The following is an 18106-nucleotide window of genomic DNA, read 5'->3' as shown; positions in this document are numbered from 1 at the left end:
AGATTCGGGACTTACAATTGGTATCAGAGCCTTTGACCTATTCAGGCTCATTATTGTGATATCAACGGATTCAAGATCTAAGTGTTTGGTGGTTTGGTTGTATTTCCGGCGAACTGTTGATCGGAGAAGAGAAAGGATTACTTTTGGTGAAAGATTGATTTTGTTTTGGAAACAAATCAAATCCCACTAAACTCGGGAGTTTGTTATACTCAAAATCCAACTGAATCTCTAGTTTTCGGCCAAGGAAATCGGTTCTCGGTTAGTTTTGAGGGTTTTCGGCAATTTGTTCAAGTTTTCTTCTGAAATCTAATCGTTTTCGGTTAGATTTAAGGGTTCTCGGCCAAATTCTGTGGTTCTCGGTCAACAATCTCTGTTCTTGGTCACCAACCTTTATTCTTGGTCAACATTCTTTGGTTTTCGGTCAACTCTTTCAGTTCTCGGTCATCTTTGGTTCTCAGTCAACACATACTGTGAACGTAGTTGGACCTGATTAATTTGATTTGGGCTTTGTGTATTGGACTTTAGAGTTTTCTGCACTTAAGATTTGTTTTGGACTGATTAAAACTAAAATGGATCAATTAACTAATAATAATGGGTCATCCAATGCTTCATTCCATTAAGAACTGGATTCCATAATGGGGACCACCACTCGTGTGCCTCGTTTACTGTCTCATGAGGGGTTCGGCGAGTGGAAATTTCGATTCGAGAAGTATGTCAAGATGAAAGATGCAAAAATCTGGAGAAGCATAGTTAGGGGACCCCAAATCATCACGTATCAACGTGAGAACTTAACTGAAGTTGTTGTGAAGCCTATTGCTATGTACGATGATGATGATCTTGCTAAAATTGAAGAGGATGAAAAGGCACTCTCAACCTTAACTATGGCACTCTCACCTGAGATTGCTCTGGGTTTTAGAGAACTTCAATCTGCTAAGGAGTTGTGGGAGGCGTTAATTGAGGTGTATGAAGGAAACGAAGACATGAAGAGAAGTCGCCAAGACCTGCTGCGACAGAAATTCAATATGTTTAATCATGTTTTAGGAGAGTCGTTGGAAACTCAACTTCAAAGGTTCATAGCTCTTGTGACTGAGATGAGATCTGCAATCATCTATCTGGTAACTTATGAAATAAACAACAAGTTGGTGAACTCACTGCCTAAAAGTTGGGATATGAATGTTGCCGTTATCAAGAAGACAAAAGATCTCAACAGGATGTCTATATCAGAGATGATGGCTACCATTAAGGCATGTGACATGGGTGATAAGCAACGTGCTATAAATCACGCAAACTCCTACAGTGCAGTTGGGTACAACGTTGCTTCCAATAATGCACTCATCTCATAAGACAACTTCTCAATGTTCAAGACTACTCAGGGACAACCGCAATTTCAACCTCAAAGCAACTTCCAAATGTTTAAATCCACTAAGAGTCAATCATCTTCCACCTCACCACAACCAGCTCCAGTCTTCTTCACTAAACCTGCTCAATCTCCTGCTACTAATGTTCAACCTCAATTATCTGGTGTTGCTCCAAGTCAGAACTCCAGTCAGATTCCCTCTATCCCAAAGGAAACTCAAGAGAACATAGCTTTAATGGCGGGATTCATGAACTGCTACAATGCATTCCTAGCTGTAGATTTGGTTCAACATGTTTTTGCTGCTGAGCTTGATCAAATCCATCCATATGATGTTGAAGAAATGGATATCTTTTGGCAGATCGCCATGGCAGTGTTCCGGGCTAAGAAATTCACGAAGAGAACAGGAAGGAATAATTGGAATATGCCGAATAATCAGAAGGTGGGTTTTAACAAGGACACTCTGAGGTGCTACAACTGTCACGAGCCGGGTCACTTTGCTCGTGAATGTACCAACCCAGCAAAGGAAGGAAACACGGAAGGGGCGCTTGTTTCAGTAGGAAATGCTAGAGAAGAATTTAGGGGTAGTTCGGAAATGCTGAAAGGGGGTTGGTTGCTCAACAATTTTCTTGGGCTGATCAAATGGTTGCTCTCAACATTAGCAATCAGACTGCTAATTATGCTCATGTTGAAGACACTGAAGAAGAAAATGCTACTGAGGAGCAAATCAAGGAACTTCAATTCGCATTCATGGCCTTCACTCCTCCCAGCTCATCTGAGGTAAGCTTTCAACCATGTTCTCAAGAGTGTGTTGATAAAATTAATTTATATAAACTCCACAATGATAACTTGATTAGAGACATGGAAAGAGTGAAATCTGAAAATTTTAAACTTAAGAAAAATGAAAAAGTCTTCTTAGATAAATAGAAGCAAATCAAAAGGATTTTTCTAAGCTTAAATCTGAATTCACCATAAAGTATTGTCACCACTTAGATTCCAAGTAGGAAATTGCTAAATTAACCGCTAAACTGGAAGCCTCCAAAATAGAGATTTTGAATTTAAATGCTAAATTTGAAAGAGCTGAACTTGATTTCAAAAAATTTGAGGGTTCCAGTAAAGTAGTTAGTTCAATGATTGATAATCAGTTATGGTGGAAGGAAAACGAAGGTGAGGGCATAGGATATAGTCGAGTACCCCCACCTTACAATGACAACTATGTTCGACTTCCTGTCACCAAAGAACAGGAAGAAAAGGTACAGGGCATGAAGTACGGTAAACAAGATAAGAATGACAAGTCTGATCCTGTGTCAGGAGTGAACGATTCTAACGTGTTTGCTTCATGTGCAGAGAAAGTAATTGCTGAGGAATGGACTGATGAGGATGATGACTCTTGTGTTTCGTTTAATAAAAACATTAATTCTGATGTTTCTTTAAAACTGCCTGTTTTGAATTCTGATAGTTCGACTGCTTGTGTGGGCTCTGGTTTTAAGAGCAAAGACAATTGTGTGGTTAATTCTGTTAAAACTATGAAATCTGATGATGTGGTTTTTAATAAGAAAAATAAAAATAAAACATTTGCTAAAAACTACCCACCACCCAAGTTCATTAAAGAGGGATGCTCAAATGAACAAAAGGGTGTCGAACCGAACAACAGGTCTAATGGTAAACATCAAGCTAAGCGACCTGACCCACACAATAGATCAAGACAAAAGGTTCACCACAATGATTTTTATATAAAACGTCAAACTTGTTATAATTGTGGGATTCCTGGTCATATTGCTAGAAATTGTTCACATCGTCCATATGTTCCTTACTATGGATTTTACCAGAGGAATATGCCTCGTGATACCTATCGACGAAATTTCGGGCATCATAAGGCAAATCCCTCTGACGGTGATTGGAAACAAGAACAAATCTGGTAGGTTTCGTCCTCATCAGACCAAGCCTAACATGTTTAGTAGAAGTGATATAAATCATGATTCGAAAACTAACTCGATTTCTAAATCACGGCCTGTCGGGAGAAAAAATTCGTCTGTTCCCTCTACACGCAAACCAGAGACTGAACCATCCATTCGTACAAACAACATTAAATCTTACAATGGTAAACATAAATGGATGCCTAAGTCTCCGGTAAAGAAGGTTTCTTCTTCCATTTTAGATAATCAAGAAGATATGTCATGGCAGCCTGTAACGAGTGTAGATGAGTCAGGTGTACCCAGTGTTACTATGGACTGGGTGCCAAAGTCTAATTAATCCTGCACTTCGTGCAGGAGCAGCTATGGAGGAATATCATCAGACCTTTGTATGTTGATAGTGGCTGTTCCAGGCACATGACAGGAGACATTTCCCAGCTACACGACATTCAAATTTTTAATGGTGGGTATGTGTTCTTTGCGGGTGGAGAAAAAGGGAAGATCACGCAGAAGGGTACTGTAAGTAACGGTGTTCTAAAATTCGAAAATGTTAATTTTGTTCCAGAGCTGAAGCACAGTTTGTTGAGCGTGTCACAAATCTGTGATAAAGAGTTTTCAACTCATTTTACTAAGAAAGAGTGCTTGATTTTGAAACCTGGTATCATTATACCAGAAGACTGGATTCTTGTTTGATCACAAAGAAAAGATAATGTTTACGTGATCGACATGAACAAAAATGTTCCTGCTGAAATAACCTGTTTGTTTTCAAAGGTGTCTGAACATAATGCCATGCTTTGGCATCGTCGTCTTGGTTATGCTAATATGAAAAATCTGAATCGTCTTGCTAAAAATGATTTGGTACATGGATTACCCGTTAAAGATTTTATTACTATTGAAAAATGTGTGGCATGTGCTTTGGGTAAACATCATCGAAAAACTCATAAGCCAAAATTGATTAATACAATTTCATCAGTTTTTCAACTATTGCATATGGACCTTTTTGGTCCGGTTCATGTTTTGAGTCTTTCTCGCAGCTCTTACTGTCTCGTTATTACTGATGACCACTCACGGTTCACTTGGGTGTTTTTCTTGTCAAATAAGAGTGAAACTGCAGAACTCATCAAGAGATTTGTGCTGCTTATGGAAAATCAGCTGAATTTGAAACTAAAAGGAATTCGTTGTGACAATGATACGGAATTCAAGAATACATCATTGAATTATTTTTGCTCAGAAAGGGGGGTGCTCCGTCAATACATTTCAGCTCGGACACCACAGCAGAATGGTGTGGCTGAAAGGAGAAATAGGACTCTTATCGAGGCGGCAAGGACCATGCTGTGTGATTCTAAACTGCCATTATTCTTCAAGGCAGAAGCTATCAACACGGCCTGTTATGCTCACATCTTCTGGATCATGGCTATACAAGGGGGACCATTGATCAAACTCTATTCCTTAAAACCGTCAGGAAAGATTTGATTCTGGTTCATATTTATGTAGATGATACTATCTTCGGGTCTACCAGTGCTGAGCTGTGTTCAGAATTTGAAGAGGTTATGAAGAAGAGATTTGATATGAGCTCGTTGGGAGAGATGACAACATTTCTAGGATTGCAGGTTCGTCATAGCTCGACGGGAATTTTGCTGCATCAAGGAAAGTACGTGGAAGATATGCTTGCAAAATTTGAATTTCAAGATTCCAAGAGTGCCGCTACTCCAATGGTAGAAAGGCATCTTTTGTCGTCTGATCCTGAAGGGAGTCCCGTAGATCAAAAGTACTATCGATCGATGATCGGGTCTATAATGTATCTCACCGCCAGTCGTCCCGACATCATGTTTGCAGTCTGTCAATGTGCTCGTTTCCAGGCTAATCCTAAACTCTCTCATTTAATTGTTGTTAAACACATTTTTAGATATCTGAAGGGACAACCAAAGTTAGGTCTTTGGTATCCCAAAAACTCAGAATTTGATCTTTATACTTTTGCTGATAGCAATTATGGTGGAGATGACATTGACAGTAAATCCACATCTGCCGGCTGCCACTTTTTAGGAGATCGTCTCATTTCATGGCAGTACAAGAAACAACAAACAGTGTCTACTTCGACTGCCGAGGCGGAGTATGTTGTTGCGTCAGCTTGCTGTTCACAGGTATTTGGATGCAACATCAATTGCTGGACTACGGTTTGGAATTTCTTAACACTCTCATTCTTTGTGATAATGATGCTGCTATTGCAATTGTTAAAAATCTCGTTCAGCACTCCAAAACCAAGCACATTGACATCAAAGTCCATTTTATTCGTGACTGTTATGACCGGAAACTGATTCATCTTGAACAGGTCCACACTGATAATAATGTGGCGGACCTATTTACAAAACCGGTCGAAATAGCCAGATTTAATGTGCTTGTGGGATTTCTTAAGATGCTGCATTTTGATGACTGAGTATTTTTGAGGTTTAAATTGTGTATATAAATTTTTATTCGTGTCATAATTTCTGTACAAATTTAGAGAGAGAAAAAGGAAAAATACAAAAATAGTGCGTGTGCGTTGTTATCATTTTATAAAAATCAAAAAGTCAAAAAATAGTGTGTGTTTGTTTTTATCATTTTATAAAAAAATCAAAAAGTCAAAAATAGTGTGTGTGTTGTTATCATTTTATAAAAATCAAAAAGTCAAAAAAAAATAGTGTGTATTTGTTTATATTCACTTTCGCTTAAAATTATGTCGACTGCTCAAGTTTGAAGGATACATATTTGTATATGTTTGGTCCGGTAATCTATTCGTAGATTTACAGGATAGCCATTTATCTAAACACTGAAAGCATTCGGGGCGATTGTGATGTGTTTTATGTTTTGAACTCTTTCACATAAAATTATGTCGGTAATTCCAAGTTGGATGGACACGTATTCTCATATGTGTTTGGTCCTGTTAACCACTTGTGGTCATACGGGATAGCCATTTACCTGAAAGTTAAAGAGTGACCGGGGTGACTGAGTTCTTAACATGTGTGTCTTCTGGGAAATGATATGATTATTCAGTCAATAGCTTGATGAAGCTTAAAATTATTTTCAAATGAAAATTGATCCAACCTTTGGAAAATGATAGATAAATTGTTTTTGTGTGTCTAGCGGGTGAAGTTATTAAGCTTAAAAGGCCCTAGAACAGTCACTGATTTGTATGGTAGCTTGCCATGATGCGTAAAAGTTGAAGTGATATAAACAAAAATTGCTAAACTTACTGTGGAGAGTCATTTTGAAGAATGTGCATGATTTCATATACATCTCTCCAAAGGATAAGCAGAAAAGCAATTACCCAGTCATACACGAGCCCGTTAGTGTCTTGATCACCAAAAATATTGTACTGCTTTGCTTAGTATTCAAAAAAAAAAATTAATGTGTTATTATTTGTATATATATTTCTTAAACAATTTTGTGTTGTTTGCTTTTAGAAGGATTAATAAAAGTTTTATATAATTTACTATAAAACGATTACAATAAAGTGGCAGGCAAACGGGCAACAAGCTGCACCGCAACCCCCTTTTGAACAGCAAAGCCAATCCTGCTAAAAACGAAGCTTTGGGACCTAGAAGCTGAAGAGGTTCCGTGTACGACGCGCTGAACCCTACTAAAAAATTTCACAGCCTCTGGAGCCAGAAAACCAAATGTATCAAAGGCAAATGGTAGAAAGACATGTTGATTATCTAAACAAGCTTTCTCGTGTTTAACAACTTTGCCCGATTCAGCCTTCAACGCAGCCTGACCCACAACAAACCCACGGTCCCTGAGCCCAACAAGAGGAGACACTCCTGTAAGATCCACACAGGCGTGTTTCCCCCCTGCCCACCCGAACACAAGAATATCAGCCGGTCGTAAAGTAGACCTCCCTTCAATAGGATCCGTGAGAAAGTTAACAGGGGCCTCCTTTTTAGCAGAAATCCCTGCCCGTTTAAGAACATCACACAGAACATCCCTAACCAGATCATGTCTGTATTTAAAGCCAGGCAATTCTTTGCAATGCACCGCATGGTCACCAAAAGAATCCAAACAGACCTTGCGACAAATTGGGCAAGGCTCATCCGTCGGGAACATAGGGATCATTAACCGGTACTTAAGGATAGCCCGATACTCCAAACCCGACATACGTTGGCCTAATCCTTCAATGGGGATAGCCGTTAGAAAATCCTGAGCCCGAGGAGCCCGAAAGCATTCAAACACCGCCTTTTGGCGAGGGGATAGATCAAACTTCACTTCTAAACTCTTGACGATTCCACTAAATAAGGCACTCGCCACAACATGTTGGGCTTTAGGGGGGGCGGTGTCCTTATTAGAGAACCCGCTAAGATCAAAATCTGGAAGTGAAGTACGTAAACGATCCATCGCACACCCATAATCAGAGTCCAACCCATAAATATCACAACCCCGAAGAATATGGTCTTGCAAACACCACGACTGTGCTCTCGAAGCCACAAAAGCATATGTAGATACATCCTCGACCGAACAGAGACCCAACCCCCCATAACGGATCGGAAGTGACGCCAACCTCCATTGGAGATCCCCAAAGAACGGACCTCCACAAACCACGATGTCCTCAATCGCCCTTCGAAGACCATTGTCAAATATAGAAACAGCTTCCCCCACATACATAGGTTGGCATGTTCTCAAACCGAACAAAAGCTTGGCGACTCCCATACATGAGCGAAGCAAAAGAAGCTCGCATTGAGGATCCCGAAGTCTTGGGAGACAGCTCATCAGTTCCACAGCGCTAGATGCCCTTTTCATAGCCAAACTGCTGATAAACCCCGCATCCTGGCTTACAGCACCACCAAGGAGTTTCACGCCAAACACCGGCCTTCCAATCCCGCAAGGGAACAACCCCTCCTGTGCCTTCACCCCATTAGGGTCATACTAGAACTACAAGGGTGGGTCACTCAAGTAAGTCCTAAACACTCTAAATGAAAGGCCTGTAAGTCCGGACGGCTTGTAAGTCCAATGTTCAACCTTAAAGCCTAAAATTTTTTTTGTTGTCCATAAACTTTTGATCAAGCACTAGGGGGTTGGAGTCAAATTGGGGTGATCTGGGGAAAGCCAAATACGCTTTGAGAAGAGATAGGAGGCATCACAGGTCCATGAATGATGTCTATCTAAGCTTTATGCTGAACTGAACCTAATTCATATCACTGATGCAATGAAAATCATGCTAAGTTCAGTATACCTGCGATCAGCCTGTCTCTTTGTGTCATAATAATGTTGAACATGAATCCTAGTGACAGCACCTTAAACAATATGATTCCATGTTCAGATTTTTTCTCAAAAAGTGGCATTTTTGCAAAATTGAAATTTGATCCCAAATTAGATAAATATCTAGAAGACTTGTGTTTCGTGTTGTTTTTTTTTTTGTGTTTAGTATTATTTTCCTTAAACCTTATTTTCATCTTGAAACTACTCTCCTCGAAACATGCGTTCAAATTGGGTTTGTAACTGGTTATCTCATAACTTAGTTTTTGGGCCAAAGTTTGTAATCAGGACTCGATTGACTGGACCCATCTGGGTTCTCGGCCCATTAAATTGGAAATATAAGAGGGTTTTGGATTTCATTATGCCATTATTTCAAATTCATATTCACCTTTTATCTCTCTGGCCTAAAACCCTAATATTTTGGCATCCTAATCAAGACTGATCGTGTTTTAGTTTCTTTGTGTTCGATTACAGGTAAGAGATCTATGGAGGATGTAGCATGATACCACTGTGATAATCCTAGTAGGCTTGTTTGAGATGAGATGTCAATGATTGTCCGGACCTGTGTTCATTGCTGAACTCGTATCGTGTTGATTGTTAGATTTGATTGAGACCATTGTTGTGGTCTTAAGAGTTTATTGAAGGTTCCATGGTAGACTGGAGTTATCGGTTGTTTGAAGGAGATAACACGGATTTCTAGGCTGAATTCAAGGGGTCTTCCGTCTCTATGGTGGTTTGACCGAAAACCCTTGGTCAAACCAAGAGTTCTCGGTTGACTTTTGTTGATCGAGATCTCCCTCCTTTGACCGAAAACTCTTGTTCTCGGTTGATTTGGACAGAGAACATCTTACCTTGACCGAGATCTCAAATATTTGACCGAAATCCACCTGTGTGGACAGAAAACACATTCCTGGACCGAAATTCATTATAATATTGTTATTATTTTTCACTTATGGTCCATCTAATATGTTTTTATCACAATTGGTCCTAAATGTTTAAGATATTAATGATTGTGCCCCTGAACTTATGATTGTCACTCAAGTTACATAAACATTTACTAACTTGACTCGTTTGTTGCAGTAATGGCTGATCAGGCTCCTCTAAAGTTCGTTGATACTCACAATATAGCTGGATATTTGTTTGATCCTCCTCCAGCACACAAGGAGTTCAAGTCCATGATCGATGGCCTCAATACTTGCAGGATTTCTCACGCCTTACGAGAAAATCATGTCATTTCCAAGAAAATGATCACGGACTTCTAGAACAATGCTTCGATCAACTAGCGAGGACCAGGTGGAGTTGTGTGTATTGACTCCAAAGTGCAAAAGAAGCCAGTCGTCATCACAGAGGACATTATACGTGAAGTGCTTTTGTTTGGGGATCAACCTGATTACCCAACAGAGTACTCGACTGCAGCTGTTTCTGAGGTCCTTACAAGAATGGGCTACGAGGGATCCTACCCTCCTGCAATCAAGAAGTTATTCCACCCGTACTGGAGATTTCTGATACACACATTCTTTCCGTGTGTGTCGGGACGAAAAGGGGATTCCTATGAGATTAGCCATACGCAGATGTCGGCCACTGTTGCTCTGATCATGGATTGGAATTACAACTATTCCAAGTTCATTTTTGATAAGATGTTGAGCAATCTGAAGGGAAAGAAGAAAGAGATATTTCTTATGTATCCTCGGTTTCTACAGATGATCTTTGATTCACATTACACTGACCTTGTCAGATCTGTTGTGACACTGGATATGAAGCCGATGGGACCCAATACCTTTGGGTTGATGAAGCAATCAAGAAAAGGGGAAAAGGTCGTCTATCAAGGCCTTCATGAGCTAGTTAAGTTCGGCCGCTTTGCTGAAACAGAGACTATACCGGTGACAGCTTAGGTTGCTGAAGAGCATGTGGCGCCAGTTCAGAGGCGTACTGTTGCTTTTGAGATTGTTTCTGATGATGAAGATGAGGAGACTCCTGTACAACAGTTGGAGTCCGAACACCGTGAAACGGAGAGTGCTCCATCTGCTGAACAGTTACTAGATTTTGAGAAGTTTAAAGATTTACTTCAGTCAACTGCTTTGAAGCCTCCTCAAACAGATACTGAAAATCAAGATGAAGATGTACTAGAAAAATCAGAAGCTGATCTAGTTCCTCGAAAAAGAAGAAAGAAAGATCCAAGATCAGGCGTTCGGATTAATGAACCTGCAACACCAACAATAAGCCAACAACAACAACAAGAGTCAGCAGTTCCTGAAACTCATGTTGATTCAAGTCCATCAACTGTTGAGCCTCAAACCCAGGAACAGATATTTGATGATATAGTTCAAGTGTTTGACTTTGAGGCCGATATTCCACAACCTGATATTCCATCTGGATCATCCGACCCCACCAATCAGGGTCAGTCAAGCTCCAGTGCCTCCGAGAAAGTTGCCCATATTCTTGCTATGCAGGAACAATTTTTTTCAGAATAAGGGAAAGGGGGTCGTACTGGAAGCTGAACCAGTAGACGTCCAAGCTTTGCAACGTCGAGTCTTTGAGCTCGAATAAGACTCAGTTATCAAAGACGTACGTATTCAAGAACTTGAGGCTAGTAACACTGATAAAGATTCCAAGATTAAAGAGCTTCAGTCTGGTATGGGAGAATTAACTGCTACATATCTAGACCTCCAACAAAAACTTGTTCAGAAATTTGGAGATGGATTCAAGAGCGGTGCTGATGTAACTTCAAAGACTCCAAATGTAGATCAAGGTGGCAGTTCTGGTGGTCGTCCTGTTGAAAACATAGATGAATCTGAGACATTGAAACAATACATGTCTGCACCTCCAATGACAGATGAGAAGTCGGATCGACTCCAAAAGAAGATTATGATTATGAAGAATTCAAATCAGAATGTTTAATCCTCCGATCATCCTGATAGATTTGTTGTTACTTTTGAAAAGGGGTTTTCAGATAAATATGGTGATCGTCTGGGGTAATGTTTTGGGGATTTGATGCTGAAAGTAATATGTGGTGGGTTAAACGAAGGTATGGGAACACCGAGTACTACAAGAAGATGAAAAATTTTGGATCTTGGACAAAGGTGGATCTCAATGACCTCATCAATGCACCATTCTACAATCCAACTAATGATAAAAGAGGAATTGATTTCTGGAACTTCCTCAGGAACCAAGTGGATAGAGGCTTTCCGAAGATGACAACTGCCGAATCATTCTTGAAGAAAGTTAAAGGTATAAAGGATCCAAAGACAGGAAAAACCATGGTAAACGTGATGTGGCCTGCAACAAAGAAGGCTACTCATATTCCTGTACCTGATGCAATACCTGATGGAACTTTAGAGAATATGAGATTCTGGATGTTCGACAGTATGACTGCTACCGTCGTCATACGTTTACAGAAGGGTAAGGGGCAATACAGATTTGTTGATCCAAAGGATTTGCTCAAGCTTGGAGAACGTGATATCAAGACCCTCAGCGGATTTCAAATCATTGCTGATCCAATTTTTGAAACGGCTGCAAAGGAATACACCAGAATGGCAGCTTCCATTATCAGACCTGGTTATTGGGCAGGTGGTCTAAAGGATGCCGATGTTGATATTATGGAGTACGACTAAAGGACAAAGCTACAAACCAAGAGGGAGATTGTTGGGTCTATATTGTGTGGTTTTTACTTAGTTATATTCTTGTATGTCTTGTTAGTGTGCTTGTTGATGTAAACCGAGATCACCTAATAGGATCTTGGTGGGTTTGGGCTTTATTGGGCTTTTTTGGGCTAGTTGTTTTGTTACCCTATATATAGATCATATTGTATAGGGTTTTGGTGTTGGCGTTTTGAGAGAGAGAGAGATTAGTCGTTCGCTGTGTTGTTGGTAGAACGAGTATTGTAAGCATAGTGCTTAAGCACCCGACGTTAATAATAACGTGTGTTTTGAAGCATTCCATCGTGTGTTTTACGTGTTCTTGTTTATTGTCTTGAATCATCTTGTGTTAGGATTCCGTACTAACATCAAGATACTTGATATCATATTGTAGTGATCCAGATTCGGGACTTACAGTACCGATACCGGTACGGTACCGAGCTCATCCCTAGTTTGTATATTTTTAAGGAGTGTCTCTAACAGGTTAACACTCTTAAGGATTAATGCATAGAAATGCGTTATCTTAGAACAAGTTTTATGATAAAAACTACGTGAATTGCGCTTAATACACTTTACCTCTTATTGTAAGTGTGATACAAAAGTTAGTTACATAACCGACAATGACATTAAATCATCAATGCTTTGCGTATAAGTGATTTATACATTTCTCACACTTCTTGACATAAAATTGTTTATATAAAGATTAACGAATTATGTGTCCCTTTGCACCTGAAGAATAATACGTATTTTTTTTCGTTGTACAGAAGTATTCATTAACCTACCTAACTGACCATGAAAAACATCTTGACAACTACCATCAAATTTCCTAGGATATGGCCTGGATGAGGAAGTTTGATAAGGGGTTTAAGTTTCCTCTTGTTTTAAACGTCCTAATGTGGAAAAAGAAACGTTCAAATGTCGTTGCATAGTTGCATGGTTTAAACATAATTAGTTGAAATCTTCTAAGTTGGTCGTTATCAAAAAGAAGAAAATGTTGATGTAAATTTGAAATTTCAAGAGAGGAAAAGATAGGGTATTAAATGTAAGAAGAAACTTTTAAAATTCATCAATATAGTCTAGCACTTGAATAGATTTAATGTTTGAAATATATAATTCAATCTAGGACTTGTTTGGATGTAAATTTGTTAGATTTTGAAATGTTGGTATTGTCGGTTGAAGTTGTAGAATACTAGAGCTAACTTAGGGGTTTGTAGTATCAAATGGAAAGTTAAATGTATAAATCGCTGGTTTAAATTGTTACGAAGTCACTGATTCTTAAATAGAGATAAAGCGGGCAAGATGAAAATGGCAAATGACGACGCATAAATGATGAGATGGGAAACGGATTTTCTCCTTTCACCCTCATTAAATGGTGTTATAGCTTATAAGAGGGGTGAGCGAAAGAGGCAAAATAATTATTATAAAACAACAAAATTAAAAAAAATAAAAGACAATACTTTAAATTTGGAAAAAAAAAAAGAAACAATACTTGTAGTAATACTAAAAAACTAGTTATTTGGAAGATATTTTATTAGAATATCTTTTGTCCTCGTATATTGCTCAGTCCATCGCGACTAACGCCCGGTGTTAATTGCAAGAATGTTCATCGCATACCTCTCTTCCCTCAAGCAGTGGCGGAGCCACTTGTAACTCACTGGGTTCAGTCGAACCTGGTCCATTTTTGGTTTTATATATAACTTATAGGTATCATATAACGAGCGAACTCATTCTTTTTCAGCGAGCGAACTGATTTTCACAAAATCTCCGCAAACATTTCACCGCTCGCCAGTGAAAAAACAAAAACTTGAATTTTACAAAGAGACAACGATGTTGTTTTCTTCAGCTACTTTGTCATTGTTTTTGTGATAGTTTGAGTACATGCCACTTAATTTTAGAGCACCCATAGAGAAGTAGATGGTATGATGAGTGTTGCCAATTTCTCAAATTCACAAAATATATGTCCAGACAACTATTATTTTTATTATAAAAATATTTGAAGAACCGTATTTTGTTTATGGTTGTCATCATTCATTCATATTTATTTTTATTTTTCTAAAGGCTAAAATATTATTAAAAAAACTCCAATACCTACCAAGAAGCTTGAAACGGAGAAGCATACAACACCAAATTTCAAAATTTTAAAATGTAAAATTGCACAAACTCGGCCAATCAAGTTCCTCTCGTCACCCCTATTTCTTTCCCATAAGAATGTACTCCTTTGGATTTCCTCTATCATCATTTTAAAACATATTTTAACTACTCAGATGGGAGCGATTATATGAATGATAATTGCATTTACTATATTGAAAATGAGTTCTTTATGATAGTCGTAATTGAAGATGTTATGATTCGTTTTCAATACATGAAAACACGTAGGTAACAATTATAACATGTAAACTTTTTTTATTTAATATGACTTTGTATTTTATTTTAATGGTGACGATGTACTTTTGTTATGGTAATGACATTGCATTTTAGTTATTTGGCTAAATGACCAACCCGGCACATCCGGGCCCGAAAACTTTGACGTTGGAAATAAATCGAACACCGAAAAATCTCGAACCCATAGAAAAATATTCCTGGCTCCGCCACTGCCCTCAAGGTTGGGTTTTTTCTTTTAACTCCACGAGTTCTACCATCTTTCCCATAATTTTGTCGATGTTCTTTGTATGTTCCGCTTCGACCAACGATGATGCCTGTTTTCCTTTGTTATTTCTCCTTTGTCGTGTTGTTTCTTTTTAACCCTTGACCGATCAACAAGATGGGAGCCCAATTTGTTGATTTCTTCACAATCTCCCAAAGTAGCCTTAGAGTAAACAACCCACGCTCTTCAACTCGATATTCCTCACAACTTGATCAAACACGTTTTGATCACTTTCTTCGTTTTGCCGATTGTTTGAGTTTTTGTTGTATATGTTGGTAAACCATGATATCTTTCTACGCATTTCCATCCACTTCCCATAATCTTTGCTATTATGCTCCTCTTTACCTAATCTTAAATGAAACATTTATCGAACGAGCCCATCTCCAAATATCATTACATTTTTGGCTATAATAAAAGATATTATAATGTAGCCATTGAAAAGATAAATTAATAAAAGGAGTAGACAATTTTATTAAGAAAAAAAAATAGAATAAAAGAAAGAAAGATTACTGATTACCCATCCTTACACATCAACACAAGATTGGGCTGGGCCAACGTAATTTCCTCAACGACTGTCCATTGAGCAAGTCCTTTTTCCGGATGCTTCCCTTTGTTTTTGCTTTTTTTTTTCATGTTTTTTTTTTCTTGTTTCACGTGTGTTTTCGAAGGGGTGCAGGTTGTGTTTAGACTTTCGGGAACATATTTAGTGTCTTGTGGGAGCCAACCTATTTCGAGTCAATAACAACCGAAACCGAATGGACTCATTTTCACAATAATATGTGTGTGCATTACTATTAGGATTAAACGCACACACGAAACCGAACACGACACGAAAGCAATAAACGAACACGAGGATTTAACGTGGTTCGGTCTAAACTGACCTACGTCCACGGGTGGCAACTAGGTATATCTTTATTGAGTGACAAATATTACAAGTACATAATGTTGTTTATATAGAGACTGAACTAGGGTTAGTAAATTATTATGCAAGAAATCTAAACCGGGCCGGGCTTGGGCCCGACCGCCCACACCCGTCTCCTCTTTTGACTTCATATAATAAACCGGGCCAACAAGGCCTACGAACCCAACAATCTCCCACTCGGAGGCCTTGAGTACTCTCGTCTGCACTCCTGATTGTACTTCTGTAATCTGAACATTAAACTTCTTCTAGTTGCCACCGCCTTCTCATCAATTAACCTGAAGGCCCGTTGAAGCTCCCCGGAGCTCCAACACGTCAGTCACGGCTAAAACTGCCCCTGACCCGTTCTCTGTCCCTACCGGCTCCCACTGTAACGAACTACCGGATCCTGAGATAACCTGAGAACAAACACTCTCCATATTCAGCAAGTAATTCACTGGAGAGACTTTTACAGCTGGAATACTGGTTTTCTTAATCCACTGTCGACCTGGAACTGTAACTGAAACACGACCTGTGCTCCCACTGTCACGATGTCCCCCAACTGATTTAACCTTCCTAGCTCGTTCATCCTGAATCTTCACTTTGGCTCTGGGTTTGTTACTTGCAAAACGAACCTTCTTCTGCCCACGAGATTCTGTGAACCGGACTTTGTCTTTCACCAAAACTGGATCCACTCCTTTCGGTGACATATCGACCATACACAACGAACCCATTTTCTTGCCACGAGCAACCACGAGATTCCCTTTGACTACTTTCCACTGCCCATTCCCGAACTTAACATCGTGCCCTTGGTCATCCAACTGCCCAACTGATATCAAACGTTTCTTCAAACTTGGAATAACCCTCACGTCTTTCAAAGTCCAAGAAGTACCGGCTGAAGTTATCAAATCAATGTCTCCCATACCCGTAACCTCTAAAATATCATCATTCGCTAGTCGAACCTTTCCAAAATCCCCAAATTTAAGATTCTTCATCGTTTCACTACAGTGAGTGGCATGAAACGATGCACCAGAATCCATCACCCAAGCATCAACGCTACTCTCAACACTACAAACCAAAGCCTCATCACTACTGACCCCGTCATCTGTGTCGTCTTCTGTAACGTTCACCTATTTCTTACCATTCGGACACTGATTCCTGAAGTGTCCTTTCTCTTTACAACCCCAACATTCAATATCCTTACGAGTCTTAGACTGACTCCTCTTCCTGCTCCCACTGCCTCGCTGTTTTCCCCTACCTCTACCTTCTGTGACTAGCATATTGCCTGATGATTCACCTGAACCTCTGCGTCTTGAATCTTCTCCCAGAATCAGATCTCGAATCCCATCGAAAGTAATATTTGTAGACGAACTACAAACTGCAGTCACTGTTTGCGACCAACTGTCGGGCAAAGAGGATAATAACAAGAGGCCTTGAACTTCATCATCAAACTTAATGTCAACTGACACTAAGCGGGACAAGATCGAATTAAGATTATTGATATGAGTTGTAACTGACCCACCCTCTTTCATTCTTGTTGTCACTAGCTCTCGGATAAGATAGACTTTATTCGCTGCCGAAGGCTTTTCATACATGTTGGATAGCGCCTCCATCATACCACGTGCTGTGGTTTCTTTCATGATGTTAAACGCCACATCTTCCGACAACGACAAAGTAATACAAGCCCTAGCTTTCTTGTCTAACTTCTTCCAATCTGCTTCTGACATCTTTTCTGGTTTTTCATCCTCAAGCACTACATCCAAGTCTTTCTGACAAAGTAGTGCCTCAATCTGCATCTTCCACCAACCGAACTTCTGTCCGTCAAACTTCTGTATCGAAAACTTTCCGTCTTCTGCCATAACAATGACTAAAACGAAAAACTGGATAAAAAACAGAGACAAACACAGCAACACGAACCTGAACTTAACGACTGTTCTACTGAACTCTGTTAAAAAATCAACCTATTTTAAACGTGCAGCGGAATAACGAACTAAAAATCAGAAAACTGAAACTTTAAACTGAAACGATAAAGCCTGACAAACTCGGTTGGTACTGGTTCTAAGTTTCTTTAACGCTTCTTCTGACTTAACAACTGTTCTTCAAAAATAGGATCTTGATTCGCTCGTTCTTGACTCGACCTTTGCTTAAATGGATCTCGGGCCCAACAAAATAAACAAGCTAGATCTACTAGCCCAAAATTGATGGTCCAAAGCTTAAAAAAATGAATTCTTGGTTTGGGACTTTGATCACGTGCTTCTCCACAAAAGAAAAAAATAATTCCCAAAGCCTTTACCCACAAAATTCACTCTCTTCTTCTGCTCAAATAATTACCGAAATCAAATCGGAACTCCTCAACCTTCTTCTTCTAAACTAACACCCTGACCGTACTATCACAACAAGTTCTAATCTTCTTTGGTCAGTGATTGAACTGCCGAA

This window comes from Bidens hawaiensis, unplaced genomic scaffold, assembly GCF_021521415.1.
Source record: "Bidens hawaiensis isolate Kalapana, Puna unplaced genomic scaffold, B.hawaiensis_p1.1 tig00003004_1, whole genome shotgun sequence".
In the NCBI taxonomy this organism is placed as follows: Eukaryota; Viridiplantae; Streptophyta; class Magnoliopsida; order Asterales; family Asteraceae; genus Bidens; species Bidens hawaiensis.
Note: the sequence above shows the minus strand (reverse complement) of the source record.